The sequence below is a fragment of the Dermacentor silvarum genome, chromosome 4, assembly GCF_013339745.2.
Source record: "Dermacentor silvarum isolate Dsil-2018 chromosome 4, BIME_Dsil_1.4, whole genome shotgun sequence".
NCBI classification, from domain to species: domain Eukaryota; kingdom Metazoa; phylum Arthropoda; class Arachnida; order Ixodida; family Ixodidae; genus Dermacentor; species Dermacentor silvarum.
The window spans coordinates 16,916,387-16,935,413 of record NC_051157.2 but is presented as its reverse complement, the minus strand read 5'-3'; the positions used below and the strand labels follow the sequence as shown (position 1 = coordinate 16,935,413).

At 43.3% G+C, this 19,027-nt stretch overlaps 1 protein-coding gene and 1 long non-coding RNA gene across 2 annotated transcripts in view; one reads left to right on the top strand and one right to left on the bottom strand.

Moving 5' to 3' along the window:
- The window catches only part of LOC119449534 (uncharacterized), a 224,527-nt gene that overhangs the window by 137,693 nt on the left and 67,807 nt on the right, over positions 1-19,027 (top strand). The window lies entirely within an intron of this gene.
- LOC125944659 (uncharacterized) overlaps positions 8,627-19,027 on the bottom strand; it is a 71,304-nt gene continuing 60,903 nt past the window's right edge. The window contains exon 3 of the long non-coding RNA XR_007466333.1: positions 8,627-8,740. This is a non-coding gene — a long non-coding RNA (uncharacterized LOC125944659). The remainder of the gene's footprint in view (positions 8,741-19,027) is intronic.

Genomic DNA, 19,027 nt, shown 5'->3' with positions numbered 1-19,027 from the left:
GAAGCTTCCAACAGGTTCCTTCATGCTCCAACAAATCCCAACAAACAGAGCAGCCGTTTTGCAGCAGACTCGTCTGACGTGATATCTAACACCGCCTCGTACCATGCATTTCCAGCTTTAAACGCTTGGCTACGCTTCTTTAGGACATGCAAACTGCGTGACATGCTATAGCTAGTTCACTGCCATTTATAAAAACAATTCACTTCTCTTTTACTGCTTCTGCAATCTTTAAATCCATTTACAGGCTGCATATGTTAGCCAACTGAATGTTACTATTGTTAACCTGCTATCTCTCTCTCTCTCTCTCTATTTACTTTGCCTGTTTCAATCTTGCCGCATATTTTACGTTGCTTATTGGCTCACTGCACCGTGTGGTTCAGATAAGTTCTTAAATTTACACCATATTGAATTTTATACGCTATTCCATCTCTCATCAGTGAACACCTGAGCTGTGCTCTCAAAAAACTGACAGCAGCCCGCTTCCTAAGTGAGAATGAATGAATGAATGAATGAATGAATGAATTGATCACTTTATTGATATTTACGGGTTGCCGCTAGGTCAGGGAGGAGCCTTCAGTCGAAGGCTCCGCTGGTGAACATTTCCAGGCCCATCCGGACGTAGTTCAGCAGGTAGGGTTGGTATTGTTATGCTTTGGCGAGAATCATCCAGTCAGGGGTAGAGGGGATGAGCGAATAGTTTTAGGCTCCTGACACCCCGACAGGTATACGCAGCAGTCGAGCTCCAACACCCGTGACCACCTCTTAAAGACGACAGGCGCATGTGCCGAAACGCCGGCTTTATTCACTTGTTTCCACGATTCATTCAGGCATCGATCACATTTTGTCCGACTAGGGTATCACAAACCAGATTATTACTCTGGTTGGCCTCTCTACCTTTCTTTTGGCTCTCTTCTTTCCCGGTTACAGTATAGGCGAAATAGTTACTCAAAACATTCCTGCTCAATCATGCGTTGGATCAGAATTCCGGACATGGGTCCCATCCATCAAGTGGATCGGTGCACTTCCTCTCAGACGTGCTATCACTGAAAAAATTAAAAACAAAAAGCTACTGTTCGAGTGCTCAACTCGATCACCGCCGTCATTATTGTTTCCGTTGCTCTAGCTATTCTTACGAAGCAACACATGTTGTACGTAGGCAGAGTCCTCGGTGAACGCAAACAATTCTTGTTCTGCGTTCCCTTGCTGTTTAAAAACTCAATCCCTGTTTTTCTTAAAAAAAAAAACGCACTGGAATCTTCCAGTTGTGGCCACTTAAAGAGCACGTGCGGGGACGTCTTTAAGGGCGAGGCCACAAAATATCTTCCGTATGCGGATGTAACCGGACACTTGCAATGAGCAAAAAACATCTCGGTACTACGCACTCTTCTAACTCGATTCCCTGCACTCATGTTTTCAGTATGCACTGGAACAAAACTCCCGCTGTTTCATAGATAGCGCTACAAAACAAACTTGAAAGTTTTAAAGCTGGCTAACGACACTTTCTATGGCTCTTGACTTCCTTCATGTCATGTCAACAAGGTCTTATTATGTGCGCTAGGAGGACGCGGGACGCGGCTGTCACCGGTCTGAAAATGCTGCGCACTTTGTAAGGTTAATATATTTAGTAACGATGGATTTCTTTGAGTCAATGGGTTACCGTCGAGCAGCTGTATTTCGATATAACCCTGTTTTTTAATATGCTTTTTGTAATAAGTTTTTTAATACTCCCAGCCGTATTGCAATGCGTTTTTTTGCGATAGACATGGATGCGAAGGGAAGGGAGGTTAACCGGAAGAGAAACCCGCGGTTTTAAACCGTACACTTAAGCAGGGATAAGAAGACACATAAAGACGCACGGACGCAGGCACGCACACGGCAAGCAAAAGTATTCGTAAAAGTAAAACCTTCATTTTATTTTATTTAAAAATTCCCCGAAAGGCCCGCAGAGAGGGTATTACATAGAGGGAATTACATCATGCCACAATCGGCAAAGAATAGTTGTCTCGGTTCGTGAAAGTCCAGATGGGATACGGAGTCGGAGAGGTGGGCCCAGGCAATGCAGCCGGTTATGCCGGAGGCCTGGCGTGTTCTACATGTATCGTGTGGCATCAAGGGAAAGCATGCGAAACTTTGTAGTGGCGTCCGTTCCTGACAGCGAGATGGGTTCCTGCACGCATCTTCGTGAGCTCTCCCAACAGCTTAACCGGCATGTTCATTGCCCAAGAGGCCACAAAAGCCTGGAAGGCACTGAAACCTTTTGTTGTGTCCTTTATCAGCGAGTTTTATTCGATTTGATGTGATTTATTTAAGTTTTTTTAATTCATTTCAAGGAAAATACAGCAGCTAAGTTGATAGTATAGCTCTGTAACTTTAAGTACTATTTGTTTGTACTCCCAGACGCCGGATGGCGAATGGCAAATATTGTAGTGCTGCTTTAAAATCAGAGAGAACGTTCCATTTTAGTGGTGGTTCCTCACTAGTATCGCACGACGTGCGCTACGAAGAACAGCACGCTCTGCAGCAATCGATGTTTCGGCAACCGGTATCAAGCTTTTGTTGATGACTTCTGCAGGGAAGATCGCAGCTCCTGCAGATCCGTCCGCAGTTGTCGAGCCATCTCTGTAAATCTTAAGATGGTCCTTATATGTCTCGTGCGGCATGAGTAGATGTAGCTGCTTGAGAGCTCGAGACCAGAATCCTGCTTTCATCCCAATCTGGCACTGAAAGTCAAACTTGTGGTTGTACAAAACACCGAGGAAGTATACCAGCAGGCGGTTGCAGTAAGCAACCGCCTGGCAATCGCCTGCAGAGAAAGAGGTAATTTTGTGAGAAAGAGGTACAGGGTCGGTCTTATGAAAGCGGGACGTGTCGCGGCCACGGTGCCCGATGTCTGTTCTGAGCACTTCCAAAATAATGTGATCCGTAATTGCGTATCATGATGTATTGCAATAGTTTGAGCTGTCGAGGTGCACCTTGACAATACAAGACGAACCGCGTGTGCCTGGGCCTGATCAATTTCGATGGTACTATGGAAATATTCCTAGAGGCCATCGTTGACCTAGGCCTCTGCTGCAGTCCCCATGTAGCCTACCTGAAAACGTGCTTCACTGGTCCATCTCACTCGTATTCAAATTTCTTTGTGAAAAAAAAAAAAAAACGCGGGGTATGTCAGTACACGTGGTGTTACAACTAGGACGAGGCTTCTCGGGTATCTACAATGCCGCTTACATGTACGAAACAATTTATCGTGACTTTGCACAATGTGATGACAACAGCTTCATGAAAGCAACTTTTCAGCAAAAATCGGCTCTTATTATATTTGATTAAATTGATATCGCTTCAACCAAATCTAATTGCTCCATCCTTATTACAGCGAAGCTGTTAAGGGCTAGGTTCCAGGAGATGTAGACCGACCGGATCCATGCGCGTGGTGGCTTGGCTCCATGCCAGCTGTGCCTTAGCATGGGTGTCAAAACGGATGATGGATGGCCCATTGTTATACGCCTCGCCACCGCCGATGCCTCTTTCACAAGTGTCGAGATACTCTGTCCCGGCACGTCCCACCAATCGTTGTGCCCCTTTGTCTCGTGACGTAGAGATAGCGCTATCGCCGTTATCACCAGTTGCTCTTTGGGCTCGCTACGGAACGGACGCTCGTTTCAGCACATCTTCCAGGATCCTGACAATGCCGTGCTGTGTGCCGCGGCTATGAACGCTGTGGCTCATGCGCTAATCTATGACGATGGGGCGGACTTGGCGCAGCAAACGCACTACTTGGCCATCGCGCAGGGCAAAAACAAGACGCCGGTGTCCTTGCTCTTTGACGAACATGCCGAAGACGCTCAATATAGTCAATAATGACAATATATAAACTCACTATAGCAATATTCACAATAGCAGAGCAACCATAGTCGCAGCCTCGCTGGCTTCCATCTTCACAGTAGGGAAAGTGCTCTGAAAATTTTTATGGCACGTCGGGCGCTTTTATTGACTGACTGACTGACTGCATGTTTGATTTGTTTGCTCGGTGAGTTGTTTATTTATTTACTTATTTATTTAGTTCAGCGCAGCTATTTGCTGGTCCTTTTCTCAGTAGATACGATGAATAAATGTACTAATTTTTGTGCTCAGCCTTAGGCAAGGAGAGAATAGAGTAAAAGTAGAAAAAGATAGCAATGACTATGGCGGAGAAGAAAGTGATGGATTGAAAAAGAACTCCGTTCAGAGAGTCTGAAAGTCTCTCCGATATGGTGCAGGAAGTATTACCCACTAGGGAACCGTAATCAGGCGGAGCAGATCACTGATTCGCTGGTATACGTGTGGAGAACACCTTCAACTTCTTTATTTCACATTTGTTCCTCTTACAAAGAAAGGGGGAAAATGTTTGTCCAGGAACAAAAGCTACAGCAAAATAGCTTCACGAGGTTCCTGCCCATGTCTTGGCATAGAGGATAACAAGCAAACCATACAATGATACAATGAACATAACGAATACAGGTGAGCAACGCATATAAAGGTGTAGTGATATACATTCCTACAAGGACATTACACCAAAAGAAACACATTAATGATATAATTATTTCACATACACAGTAAAGGTGTACGTAGTGGAATGGGTAAATAACATTAAACTTAAATACATTCGTATAAACAATGAATTTAAGGAATTATTTCACTAAAATAAATGATGCGTATTATAGTCAAACATGAATAATGTTAACTTATAGGAATATTAGTTGAATAAGAGATACTACATAACAATTTCATAAGTGCGACATTTGTAATGGTAAAACTGGATGTAATCAGTTTGTGTTCCGAATAAGAAATTTCTTAGACTGTTTTCTAGTAATTCGGTACAAATCAATTCTTTGGAAATGTGTCTTTAATAAATGGGCATGTAGTGTTCTAGTATATTTAATCCATGGTTTGTGCGTGAGAAAGGTATTAACCATTGGTCTCTGTTCCTAATATTGTATTGGCGTTGATGAAATTTTCTGAGATTAAATGACATTAAAAAAGTTTATTAATAAATTTCAAACTGTGCTTATATTTCATAATAAGATTAAATTTGAAAATATGAGCACGTTCAGCGTGGCAAACAGCTCGGCTGTGTGCGCGTCATAAGAAGCATTTGCAATGTGGCGAATCGCCTTCTTTTGTAATAAAAGGAGTTTGTTAATGTTTCTTTTTGATGCGTTTCCCTTTACAAGGTTACAATAATTGATATGAGGGGTAAACGTAGAATGATAAAGTAACAATTTAACCTTGGGTGGAAAAACCTGCCGAAATGTACATAGTATACCACAGGCCTTTGCCAAACATTTCACCACACGATCGACATGTGCGTTCCAGTTCATGTGCTGATTAAAAATCACACCCAATGTCTTGACCTCCTGCACAAGTTCTACATTTTGTGATCCTAAGTATAGACTAGAGGCTAAGATTTACCAGGTTTTAGACAGGCGTAAACCAAAGAGGTTTAGTTTTGGAGGGATTAATTTCTAAGCAATTTATGTTAATCAAACCTCGTGTGTCACAAAAACTACTACCAGGAGTTTTAACGACTGGGATAATTTTTTTAGGTTTTGGTTTAAGTTTTGCATATCTTTCCGGAGCTTATCCGCCAAGCTTTACCATCGCTGAAGCGGAAAGTACATGCTATCGGCACTTGACTGTGTGCTCTTGATTATGAAATGTCGAGAATTGTTTCTTACACTGATAGAAAGAAATACAAAACTACCTATACATATATTTTTAATTTGGAACTGGTAGTGTTTGCTCCCTCAAAGTGTCTTACTAATGTTGTGTTGCTTGAATCAAAGATCAATTAAATAGAAGCAGCCGAAGCCTGCCAGCTAACGTTATGCAGCTTTTCATTTCCTGTTCTATTCTTGTTTTGTAACAAAGCCAGTGAAAACATTCACTATTATGTAAATAAACAGCTTCGTAAGATTTATTAACGTAAATATTAAACATATACACAAGCTGTCGCTCTGTTAGCACGCTCGCAGTATTTATCCCACCGCTAGGATCGGCTTGGCTCGGTTGTCTTCTTTACTTTCGGGGATCACGGCATTGAACTAATCGAACGAAAAAGAAATTGCGCTGTGTTGTCGTGTTTTTATTCCTCTTGTCTGTGTTACTTTTGCACTGTTACAAAACTTACGATAAATTGCACTTGCCTCAGCAGCCGAGTGATTACTCGGCGGCTACTTTAGGGCAAACTGAACGCATTTATATTGCCCAGATGGCGTTCTCGAGCGAACAAGAATTGGAGCAGTGGTACAACTTTGCAGTTGTAGAGCTGTTGCAACTTTTTCATGTCTTTTTTCTTTAGTTCCCCCTTTTTAAAGGTTTTCTTTTTTCTTTCTTTTGGGGGGGGGGGGGGGGGGGAGAAAGTGAGGTAATGGGCCGCCTGAACTCTGAACAAAACGTAAGCCACGAAATCGAACACCAATAGCACGAGGTGGGAGCAGCTGGCTGTTTTCATCGCAGTCAAATCCCAGTGTCGACCGGTTACAACAAAACGAAAGCGCAGGCTAACGTAGAAAGGCAAGAAGAGAAGGGACGTATTGCACGCTGCAGATTCCACAGTGAAACATGTTCATGCGCGTTGTGTTTTATATATATTAATTAAAATTTGCATCAACTTCCTTCGTGTGCAGTGCTGGGCCGTTTACTTGCTCCGGGTAAAGTTCTATGCGCGTGTTTTTTATCTTTTTTTTTTCGTGTTGAATTGCTTTATGTCAGAGTCAGTGTACGGATATGATAGGCGTCCACCGCCGTTGCTATATTTTAGAGCGAAGCTTTTTCTGCCATTTGCCTAATATTCAAGGCATGATATTCGCGTCTAATATTGAATGGCTTCTCTGAATTCCTTAAATTTGTTATATTTGAGCTACCACAACCTTGAACCAGTGGTGATGTGCCGCTCAGGATGTGCCAAATCTCGGCCAATCCCCGAGAATGCGCATGTGCCACTTCAACACAAGAAGAAAGGGAACCGAGGGGCCCGATTTTTCTTATCATACCATAAGAAGCCAACAAACAATGACACCAAGGACAGCATTAGGGAAATTACTTGTACTTAATAATTGAATTAAAGAAAATGATAAATTAAAGGATATGAAAACGAATGAAAAAACGGGAAAACGGTTCCGCGGTAGCTCAATGGTGAGAGCATCGCACGCGTAATGCGAAGACGTGGGTTCGTTCCCCACCTGCGGACAGTTGTTTTTTCATCCGTTTTCATTTCCATTAATTCAATTAGTAAGTACAAGTGATTTCCCCTATGTTGTCCTTGGTGTCATCTGTTTGTTGGCTTCTTATGACTTCGACACAAGGAACATGAAAGCTCTGAATGCAATTAGATGTGCGTAATGTTTCTATGTGCATACGCGTCTCAATGTCATTCTTTCCACGACAAGCGTCGTACATCACCTTCGCCCTCGTGACGCCATGCACGATATAGACGTCTCACACTATGCACCAGCTAGATTTGGTGTTTTCATTTCCGCAGAGTTCGTGAACGGTGTGCTACGCAAAGGTAACTTTTAGATATTGAATTTGTGACCTGCGTGGTGCATAAATATATACATTGCACGAGATTACACTTACACAAGATGAAAATGAACACAGTTGTATGCATCGAATATAGTTGTACAGCATTTAGTTGCCCGCTTCACGAATGTGAGTTGAGTGCGCAGAACGTTTTTCTTTTTTTCCCCCTTTTTTAAAAATTTCTACATGCTACGTGGTGATATGATGTTTTCTGTGCGGTCTTGAAATATTTATTGCCTCATTTGCGTTTGTTTATTCCACGGGCTCTGACATCACGTTGCTGCTGTAAGCTCATCCTTCGACTGTTTGTCGAATTTCGTGTCTGGTGGGCTGCTGGAAATTCGATTGGCGTGGGCGACAGCGCTGGCTGAAATGCTGATGGTCTCGAAAAAAACAATCCGTCTACTCGGTAGCTCTTCGTCATCTTAATATAATTGACTTGCTCACCGTGCCACCGTTCTTCAGCTATATGAATGACATCTCATTGAAAGCATCATATTTGAACCATGACCTTGAACTGCCTTGAAACTGCCCCCCCCCTTTTTTTTTTCTGTTATACAGTTGAGGTTCTGTGGGCAATAAATAAATAAATAAATAAATAAATAAATAAATAAATAAATAAATAAATAAATAAATAAATAAATAAATAAATAAATAAATAAATAAATAAATAAATAAATAAATAAATAACAACTGTCGCCAAAGGCTTTCGCGTAGCTATAGAAATGCGTTCAAAAATGTCGTTTAGCCCAAGCTAATCAGAAGCCCTCTTCTATGGCATCTGTCATTGTCCAGGTGATGTTCTTGACTTAAGCATAATCAATCAATCAATCAATAATCAATCAATCAATCAATCAATCAATCAATCAATCAATCAATCAATCAATCAATCAATCAATCAGCTGTGGCGACTCGCGGTGGCAAGGTTCCACTTACGCATACTCTGCTGCCATGGCGCGTATGTGAAAAATCCATCCGAGCAAAGCATCGTATGGTAGAAGCCCACGTATGCTAAACACGTGACAGGTACATTTATTCTCCCTAAAAAGGCACGCCAACAACGTACCTGCGTGCTTTCCACGAATACGGTTATCTCCCTGAGACATCACAGACGAGGCTCAAAGTATTGATGCGTGTATTTTAGTTTCGTTTTTCACTCTTTCCTTGGGGGCTTTGAAACCTGCGATGCGAAAAATTAAAACACATGGCTCGTGTTCGTAGGCTTTCTGCTTTGGTTTATCGCTCTCATTTGCATGCGGTACAGGTTCTCTACTCGCGCTCGTAGTGAAATGTCAAGGGCAGTCATTTCTCTAAGCTCGAGAGCTTCTCTGACGTGCTGCCTACGCAGTCTTGTCAAGGTATATATTCTAATTTCACCTATGTGGCCGTCATTTTGAATTACAGCACCTCGCTGATTTGAAATTCTTGAAAACAGAAAAAGAACGAAAAAAGGATGATATTACGTAGCAAAAGGACTTAGCGGACGCATGGGCTTTTTTCTTTAGACATTGCGTGTCATTGCGTGTCCTAACATAAGTCGAAACAGACAAAATACCTAATCCAGGTGATCTGTTTAAAAACATGTTTTGTATTAGCGCTGTACTTTTCCGCCCCACATTTCCCTGCACTTTCTGGAAGATATGACTGAATTTTCTAAAATAATGAGCGAAAACAGCCAAAAGTGGCAGTAATCGTTCAGTACAACGCCATCCTACGGTAAGTAGTGATGCTAATAAATTTAGGGTTGTTTCTCGCATTTCGAACACACACACAACAAAACAAAAAACAACGCTATAAACATGTCAATCAAGGCCAGTTATATCATGCGAAAGGACTCATGGATACGAGAACGTACATGAAGTTATTGCCTTTTGCGTAAAATATCTCGAGTGGCAACAAGCCCTAATAAAAAAATCTTAAAAAAGAAAGAACGATAACAAGCTACCGTAGAATTTTATTTTCCTCAATGAACTGCGCAATGGGAAACAAGATTAAATCCGCTCACAGCTAGCGGAAGTGGTCGCCGTGATGCGTGGGAGATGTAGGCGGTTGGTACGGCGCCAGTGTTTCCTTCTCACATAACAGCACTTCAGCAAAACGCTCGCTGACTTGCAGAAGCGTAGCAACACCATAAAGAAAAAGTCCCCGAAATATTATAAGCCGTGTGCGAAGCTTCAAAGTAAACCAATATAATGCTGATTTAACTCTTTCATGCATTGTGCTTAGGAGTGATAACCATCGCCCTGTCCTACGGCCGTTTTGGTTACTGTTTAGTAGTACTGTTCACTGATATCAAGGTTTATGGCTGCTATTTATAGGCAGCAGCGCACGTTTATTAATGATAGCTCGACGAACCCCACGGAACCTCTCTTTTATCTCAATGTGAAACGGGTGTGAATGATTGTGAACAAAAACTCATAATAAAAAGCGGCATTTTAGTAAAAGCTTAAGAGCACCGAACACAGTGAATGTAGGTGCTAAATGTGCGAATGTGCGTGATAAAATAAGTATTCTGAGCTCTTAAGCTTTTACCAAGATGGATTGCCATTTAGCCCAGCTATAAGTTCTTCCAACTTAAAAGCAGCATTGACCCTCAGGAATTTAGTGCCGCTCACTGTTTGGGAGAACATAAAAACTTGTGGAGTTTACCCTGGCAGGTCAGGCGACGATTCCAGAGAGGTGGTGGTTACATGCATTGGCCACCTGATATCTTCACTGTTCTTCTGAAAAAAACATTATTATGTCTTTCAGCAATATATATTTTTCTCTCTCGCCGTATTTAGCAATAATATTGGGCTTTATTGTAGAAAGGAGCAGCTTCAAAGACTTATACCCCTGTCACACGGGCACTCGAAAGTCTTTTGAGCAAAAAGACTTTTCCCGAAAAAGAGTTTCGCCCGCAGACACACGACAGGGAGCGATCTCTTTTTCAGAAGCGGTCTTTTCTGGAAGAGGAGTTCGCCGATCTCCTTTACGGCCGGAAAAGGAGTAGCCTCGAAACCAGTGGGCACCGGCAATTATCATATATTAAAGAAAATAATCGAATGCGTAATTTTCCGTCGCCCAGGCTCATCATAAAAATAATTTTATGTCTCGCAGAAGGTGTAGTAAACCCAGTAATGCTCATTTTCTTCTGTACTCTCGTAAGCAGGTCGAACGGGCTGGGGATGTCACGTGATGACGCTCTTTAAACTACTACAATAAATCTTTATATTAACGTTTCTTATGTTCAATTTATTTGAAAAACGTGTAAACAATAACTTTTCACTTTATATTTCGAGATATATAAGATATTTTTTTTTGCCGATATTGTTTCGAACGCTAGCGCCACGCTTTCGGTAGTGTGTCCAGAAGGAAACACTAAAAGGAGATCGTCGGCGCCGTGTGTCTGCTGTGCAACACCTCTTCATTCAAAAGTCTTTCAGCTTGGTAAAAGACCGCTTGCTTAAAAGAGTTTTTGCGTGCTCGTGTGACAGAGGTATTAGACTTAAACGCTTTAGTTACACCCTTTTTCCATTATAAGTGAGGTTCTTTTTGTTTCGCACGGTGTCCATGCATCACCAGCATTGGTGGTTATGTTTGACATAGGCAGGCCTGACTTCATCGTGGCTTCTCCTTCAGATTGATGCGCGTCGTTTATCTAAGGTTGTGAAAAAGACTCGAAGGCCGTTCGCGTATGAGGGTTGATACTTAATTAATAAATATGGCCGTTTCTTTTTCCTGTAAGAACACGTACTTCTTTTTTAATAGGTTTCGGTGTGGATCGGTTCACTTCCAGATCGGATCAAAAAAAAATTATCTGGAGGAACCCGGCGCAACGCTGTGGGTATAAGGAAATGAATCGCTTCGCTCCCGTGTACTATAGGGAGAGGCTCCGAGAAGTGATTGCCTACAAGAAAGATGAGGCTGTCCACGTTGGCGATGCAGACGAGAAAAGGGGGCGTAGGAAATAACACGAGGAAGTCGAGGCGGGAAGGACAAAATAAGAAAGAAAATCGCCATAACGCGAGAAAGATGGCGTGTTTATCCTAGAATGTATGATTGGAAGAACGAGTCAAATAAACATAGACGTATATGCAGAAGGCTGCATAAGGTATGACGACAGCTTGTCACTAGCGAGAGCTGCGCTGTCTGAGAGACAATATAACCTAAGAAGAAAAAGTAGAAGAAAGCAAGGAAAAACATACCGGGAATGGCGAGCAGGTCGTTTTGTGTCGGGCTGGGAGAAATGAAACAGGCGAGAACCATGCTTTATTTTTATTTATTTTTGTTTTTTTAATTTGCACCTAGATTTACAAGTAGGAAACGTGTCATTTCGTGAGTGAGACACGCTTTAAAGGAAACAACCAAATATTGAAGCGGTTTTCGCAACTTTGGTTTCAATATTCCGCTTTATAATTTTATAAAGATAATCATTCCCCTTTGAGACGAATCAACTGTTTCGTCTGGTCTCGTCCCAACTCCTAATACTCGGCCATTCTCATCGCCGCAAAATCTTGCGCGTTTAATGAGATTCGTGAGTGGAAGGTAATTGGCACTGCGAGAGAGCAGATGTTTTGCCTTGTGTCGGCAATAATTTCAAAAGACCACCAAAGTTATGATTACGTCAGAAAGAAGGGCGTACCGTTTTTACAGGCTTCTAAATGTGTTACAAAGTGTCACTGACATACATGCAAGCAGCTGACAACGTCGGCTTCCCTGATTAGAGCAACGCCCGAGCGAGTAAAAAGAAAAGAAAAAAGAAAACCAGCCTATGTCAAAAGAAACGAGGGTTCTGCGCATGCCATCCAAATGGCCTCAGGACGTCTACTGATCTTGCGTTGACGACTACACACGCGTAGCGTTTAGAAATAGCACATAAATCATTAAGAAAATTGTTTTAGCTTGTGACGGTATCCATCCTCATGCAAGTGAAGCTAAAAAGGCGTGCCCGAGGCCAGTGGTTTAATTGACAATGAAGAAAAGGTGAATAAACGTGAGGTTGAAAACCGTACAATTCAGCTTGTGTGTTGGTTGCGTAAAAAGAGGGAAAAGGCAAAACAAAAAGATGTTACACTTTACTGGAAATACATTTCTTTAAGGTTCGATGGTTCGTTAACAAGTACCACGGGTTTTGAAGGCAGATAATCAACGTAGCGGAAAGATAAGAATAACGAGCTTCGTGGCATCACACACCAACTCACTTCAAGGAGTATGCTCGTGAAATCCATCTATTTATCCATCAAATACATCTGGATTATCCGGGATATCCCCTTGTGACCTACTTCAAAGCGGAAGTGCCCTGGATTTGATACCGCGCAGCCAGAGCCGGCATGATGTAATAAATCTTTCTCTCGATTTTATTCCTTTCTTATCATGCACCGATCATCACCTGCCGGTCATGTTGATAACGTAGGCGGGGCTCAGCTTAGACCACTCAAGAAGCCCTAAAGGGAAAATAATTAGAATAGAGCAGTCGCATTATCACGGTCCAGGACTCTGCAATACTCGAGATCTTAGCGTACTTGTTTCTCTCGATGAAGGTTGCTATAGCACCCAGAGTGTGAAATCCCCCATAATTATACCATCGCCTAATTTCATCTTTATTGCCAGAACATTTTGGTGCGCACGTTTTTCTTAAATTAACACGCTTTTATTTCGGTTTGTTCCCGCCGAAAAACTTTGTTCTATCAAGAAGCTAGCTAAAGTAGGTAGATTCCGCTTCTTGGGGAATAAAAAGAAATGTATATACTTTCGGGAATTTGTTTACACCGCGGCGAAGCAATGTTGTGCACACTTTTATTGCGCAAATTTGACTTTTCCCCCGAGAGTTGTAACCATAGACCTGATGCATAAAAAAAAAAACGCGAGAAATGGCGCGGCGAATATGTCATTTTAATAACGTAAAGTCCACATTAATTACACTCTAAACAAGGTAGTTTTTACAAAGGTGTATATCTTCACATTTCTGTAGCTAATCCGAACGCATTTGCTCCAACTATTTGTTGACACTTGTCCAAAATAATGATCCTATGAGGCTTAAAATAATGTGACGCTTAGATTTTACAATCTGCGGCGTAAGGCGTCATGTTACAGCATATTGTCACGTCTAATACCCCTGTCAAGCGGGCAAGTTAAGTTCACTTACGGGGAGTGCACTTCGGGACCTTGAGTGATACTTTAGGCTACGCGGTTCTAAACGGGAAAACAGAGCGCACTCGTATTAAAGAAATGGCGACAGACTACGAGCGCGTTTTGTGAAGATGTAGATTAAAAATAAAAGTACTTCTAAAAAGTGATTGTCTTACGTTGTATTATTAAATAAAACAAACTTAATCTATTTTTTTTTCAACAAAAAACGAAAATATTTTTTATTTAAGAGTGTGGCAAGTCAATGCCGGCCAAGAAGAATGTCTAGACAATCCAGAACGACATAGCGGCGTGCGAGGAGGTGACATTTGATCCTGCTCGAACAGAATATGAACGCGTTTTAAGCTATTATTTGTGCGCAAGAGCTGTTCAACCACTAAAATGAACTTGAGCAACATTTTGATAACAGTGAGAACACGGTGGAAAACGTTCACCGGCAAACATTAAAAAAGAAAGTATGCGTTACAGTACGCTGCATGACCCCTCGCGGTGAAGTTGTTTATATTGCCTACGCATTTTTTTACAAAACATAATGAAACAGAAAACTCCCATGGTTCTTGCCGTTGCGTTACGGTAAACAGCACCGCATACCCACCTAATTGAAAAAATGCTCACCTTCATAAATGTTACCACTCTGAAAGCGTACGCAGAACCTGGCCTATGAAGGAAGGCAATTCCAAACACAAATGTTTTTCCGTAAATGCCAGGAATGCAATCTCCTCCGGTAACCGCTACAACTATGCTGTCTTTTTAATTTCTAGAAAATATGTCAGAAGAAAGAGAAAGCCACCAATCATAAAGAAGGTTGTTAATAAGTATTTGACGTTTTGGCTTCCGTGCGGAAGCTTCGTTCACGTAACGTCTGATACTTATTACCAACACCTTTTTGGTCGACGACTCTATGTTTCATTTGACATGAAACTACTACCCGAAAGAACGAGATGTCGTCAAACCATCCATTTATTTGAAAGTCTGATTCTACTGACTCACGGTAGACTACTGATTAGGTTGTATTATGTTTCGTGAAAAGGCAAGGTTATATATGCGACCATTGCTATTACCCTTTCCAAAGATTTACTCGTAAAACATGCCGAGGATGTTACATTTTGCTTGAGGCATAGTTTTTAATGCGACTAGCATTATTTGGGAACTTTTCCCACTTTATGGTATGCTTAATTGTATCCAACCTCATTCACGTTGCTACTGGGATCACTGGGTATGTTGCCCTAATCGACAACAACTTGAGCCACTGGGTCTGTGCCTGAAAAGGCACCTTCGCACCAATGGGTATGCATGTACCCCCATTCATGGCCAATCCCTCAGAACTGGCATGTGCGCAACACTCTTAAAAAGAAAGGTTCGCTTTTTAGTTCCTCTAACATCTATCTGGTACTCGGTGGAATGGAACCCACGTATAACGTGTTCTCAATGCGCCGCAGCCCGACGCTTTGGCTCCCGGTGCCACGAATATACGCAGGTGGCGTGGGAAGAGTTCTCAACGTTCGCACATTCCGGTGGGCCGCGCCTCGCGGAGGCTATGCATGGACTTCCCGGAGGAACTGCTAGATGGCGTTGAGTGTCCAGAGGGAAGAGCGAGAGAAGAGCTCGGCTGCAGCGCCCGCCTCACACATGCCGCGTTTCGGCGGTGGCAATGCCATGTTTCGCTACATTGTTTCGGTGCTAATTGCCTTAACGTCGACATTCATCAGGAGAGGAGTTTGGCCGGAAGTATTTCTTCGTAGTTAATTCAGTCGAATTTCCATGCTTACGGCCAAACTGAAAGTAAACGGTAAGTGGCGGGAAGGACCTGGAAAAAAAAATAAGACAGAAGAAGACAAACTGTAGGAAAGGAGTCCAAACTTGTGCGTCGGCGGGCTTCCGCAAATAAGTCATTAATCCTGGAGAATGGCCCCGGTGCTCTTTACTTTTTTTTTTCTTTTTCTTGCTGAGTGCAGAGGCGCCGCTGCTTAATACAACGGCTGCGAAAGAGAGACTGAAGGAACTTATTTTGATGAATGGCGCGGCGCGGTCATCCTTCTTGACGGATGCACGAACCAATGTGCGCATACACACGTAACAAGACAAGTACAAGCGCATGCGCGCTATCGAACGTGCGCAAACACACACGCACACGCACACGCACACACACACACACACACACACACACACACACACACACACACACACACACACACACACAAACGAACACATAAGCACAAGCAGACATAAGCGCGCACGCAAGCACAAATAATGGAGTGGAGGGTAAAGGAAAACGTAACGGCGATAGAAAAGCGGCGACGCAGGCCCATATCACGAAAGCTGCCTTGGCAAGACATGGAAAGTGGCTGCTGAGTACGAATGGTAGTGAGATGCTGAGGGAGCAGCAGGTAAATGCGTCCGTATATAAGGAATGCGAACGCCGTGGGTTTCAACGCTCTATTTCTTTTGCAGTATTTTAATGGGTCTTTGATCGAGCAATGGCGGTTTCTCTTTCTGTAACTAATGAAATCGGTCTGTCAGCGGAGCGAAAAGCGCCTTATTAATAAGCACTCATTTCTGTTCGGGCGGAAGACAGTGGTCGTTAATTATGCAACGTCATTTTGTGCATTATCGGCGGACGGCGTTGATGCTTATGCCTTTAAGTAAGCTTACTCGCAATAAACAAGAAAATAACAGGTGATTTGGGTTTCTTTTATGTCAGGCGGGTTTCTAAGCTTCGCTAAAAGCAATAAATAAGAGTGCTCATTATCTTCATCATCATCAGCCTATATTTATGCCCACTGCAGGACGAAAGTCTCTCCTTGTGATCTCCAATTAGCCCTGTCTTGGGCTATAGCGTATTCCAACTTGCGCCTGCAAATTTTCTAACTTCATCATCCCATCTGGTTTTCTGCCGACCTCGACTGTGTTTCCCTTCTCTTGGTATCCATTCTGTAACCCTAATGGTCCACCGGTTATCCATCCTACGCATTACATGGCCTGCCCAGCTCCATTTCTTCCGCTTAATGTCAACTAGAATATCGGTTATCCCCGTTTGTTCTCCGATCCACACCGCTCTCTTCCCGTCTTTTAACGTTAGGCCTAACATCTTTCGTTCCATCGCTCTTTGGGTGGTCCTTCACTTGTTCTCAAGATTCTTTGTTAACCTCCAGGTTTCTGCCCCATATGTTAGCACCAGTAGAATGCAACGATTGTACGCTTTTATATTCAACGACACTGGTGAGCTCCCAGTAATGCCTCGCAAATGTGAACTATTTCGTCTGCTTGAGTTATTCGCGTACTCCCAATTTCATTTTTTTTTCTTGAGGCTCTTATGGAAAGGTAGATAATGCATGTCAGTTGCAAAAAATGTAACTGATAAAAATCCTGAGGATTACGTCAGTAAAATAGTCGTAAATTGTTGAGATATTCTTTTTTTAAAGTTCGTGTGCATTTAAGTCATAAAATAAAACTAGGTTAGCTTGCACTGGTGGAGCAATGCTAAAGAGACAGCGGGAGCTGATGGGCACCTAGCTAGTCCTGGCTTTTGGGCTAGGCAAGCTCTACCAAGGCATCCCCAGCATTTCCCGGAATTTATTGATTATTGATCGATTAGCTATTGATGGCTATCGCAAGGTATTGGCCACGTATTTGACCTTGGCTAAGCACGTGCTACCAAGTAATCCCCAGCAGTTTCCAGAATTTATTGATCGATTATAGATTAGCTATTGATTGGCTATCGATGACTGACAAAGCTTAAGTAGTTCCAACCATGCTTAGCTAGACCTAGCCAGCCTCAGCTTCACTAGTTCACAGGGGTTTGTGCCATTGCGCTTGGACCCTTTCTGCACAACCTCCAGGATCGGCCCACATTTTTTTACAGCGTAAGCTGCTATGGGCTCATTCCAATAGCCGTTCGGCTCGCGATGGTGTCCGCCGCCGACGCCGGCGGCCGGTGGTCGTAATCGCTATCGCCGGAAATATGAAAAGAAGAACTCAGTTCTCGCCGGGATCGAACCCGCGTCCGCTACGTGGGAGTCAGATACTCTACCATTGAGCTACCTAAGCGCTTGCTGTCAGGTAGCGGGAAAATGCCCTATAAACGCGCCCTAGGCAGGCGCGCAGGCGCAGACGACGAGATGCGATTCCAACGAGGTGCACAATCAACGCGATCCCGAGCCTCCGCAAGTATGGTGGCGCCATCTAGTTAAGGTGCCGGCAAACGCAGCGTGCCGACATGCAAGTTGCATGTAGCAGTTGCATGCTGCGTGTAACTGGACGTGGTTAACTCAAGCAGGCTAGTTGACTATTTGTCACCAGCCCGTTTTAAAGATTCCAATAAACAATCATGATCATGATCATCACCATCATCATCATCAACAACAACGTACTGTGCAAGGGGTTAAGGGATGTGAGAGGTGCACCCCGTATTCTGGATACCTCTTCGGTGCACGTTATAGCGTCTCCTCGCAAGGTACGAACCGCTGCTGAAGAAGCAAATCATATAGCTACGTGCACGGCTACAACCAAGCTTGATCGGGCTCAGCAGACTGCTGTGCAGAGAGCATTACAAGCCGCAGCTCGCCGTCGGCGCCGGGCGGATAGTTCAGACCGTTCTCGTCAAAACGAGGCGAACAGACTTTGCCGCGAAGACCCTGTTGTGCGTGGTGCCGAAATTGGAGCTACTCTTGAACTGCTCCACCAACTTACGCTGTGACTGTGCTGCGTGTGCCGCGCAGGCCTGTGACTTTTTTTGTGGACGACTAACGGAATAACGGCCGGCTTAAGCAACTCCGCTGTTAAAAATGTTAAATCTGCACAGATTTCAGTACTTCCACATACTAGCGATTGCCAGGCGATGCTGCTTGCCGATGTTGCTGGCTGATGTTGACTGGTAAAGCGTGGAGTTCTAACCGCCGTGGTGGCCGCGTGGCTAGAGCATTGCGCTGTTAAGCATGAGATCGCGGGATCAACTCCCATCGGCCGCATTTGAATACGGGAGATATAATAAGACCGCCCGCGTACCCCAATTTGAGTGCACATTAAAGAATCTCAGGGGGCGTGCCTCGTAGTCAGATTGGCACGTCCTACAATGTATTTTTTAAGTGTAGAATTCTGAAATGTGACGTCTTTAAGTATTCTTTATTTGTGTGAATATGGCATTACACCTACAAAAATTTCAAATAAATTCTGAGGTTTTACGCATCGACACCACGATACGATTATGGGGCTCGCCGTGGAGCGCGACTCCGCGTTAATTTTGACCACCTGGGGCTCTTGAAAGCGCCCCTAAATTGAAGTACACGGGTGCTTCTGCATGTCGCCCCCAACGAAGTGCGGCCGCTGTGGCCCTGATTGA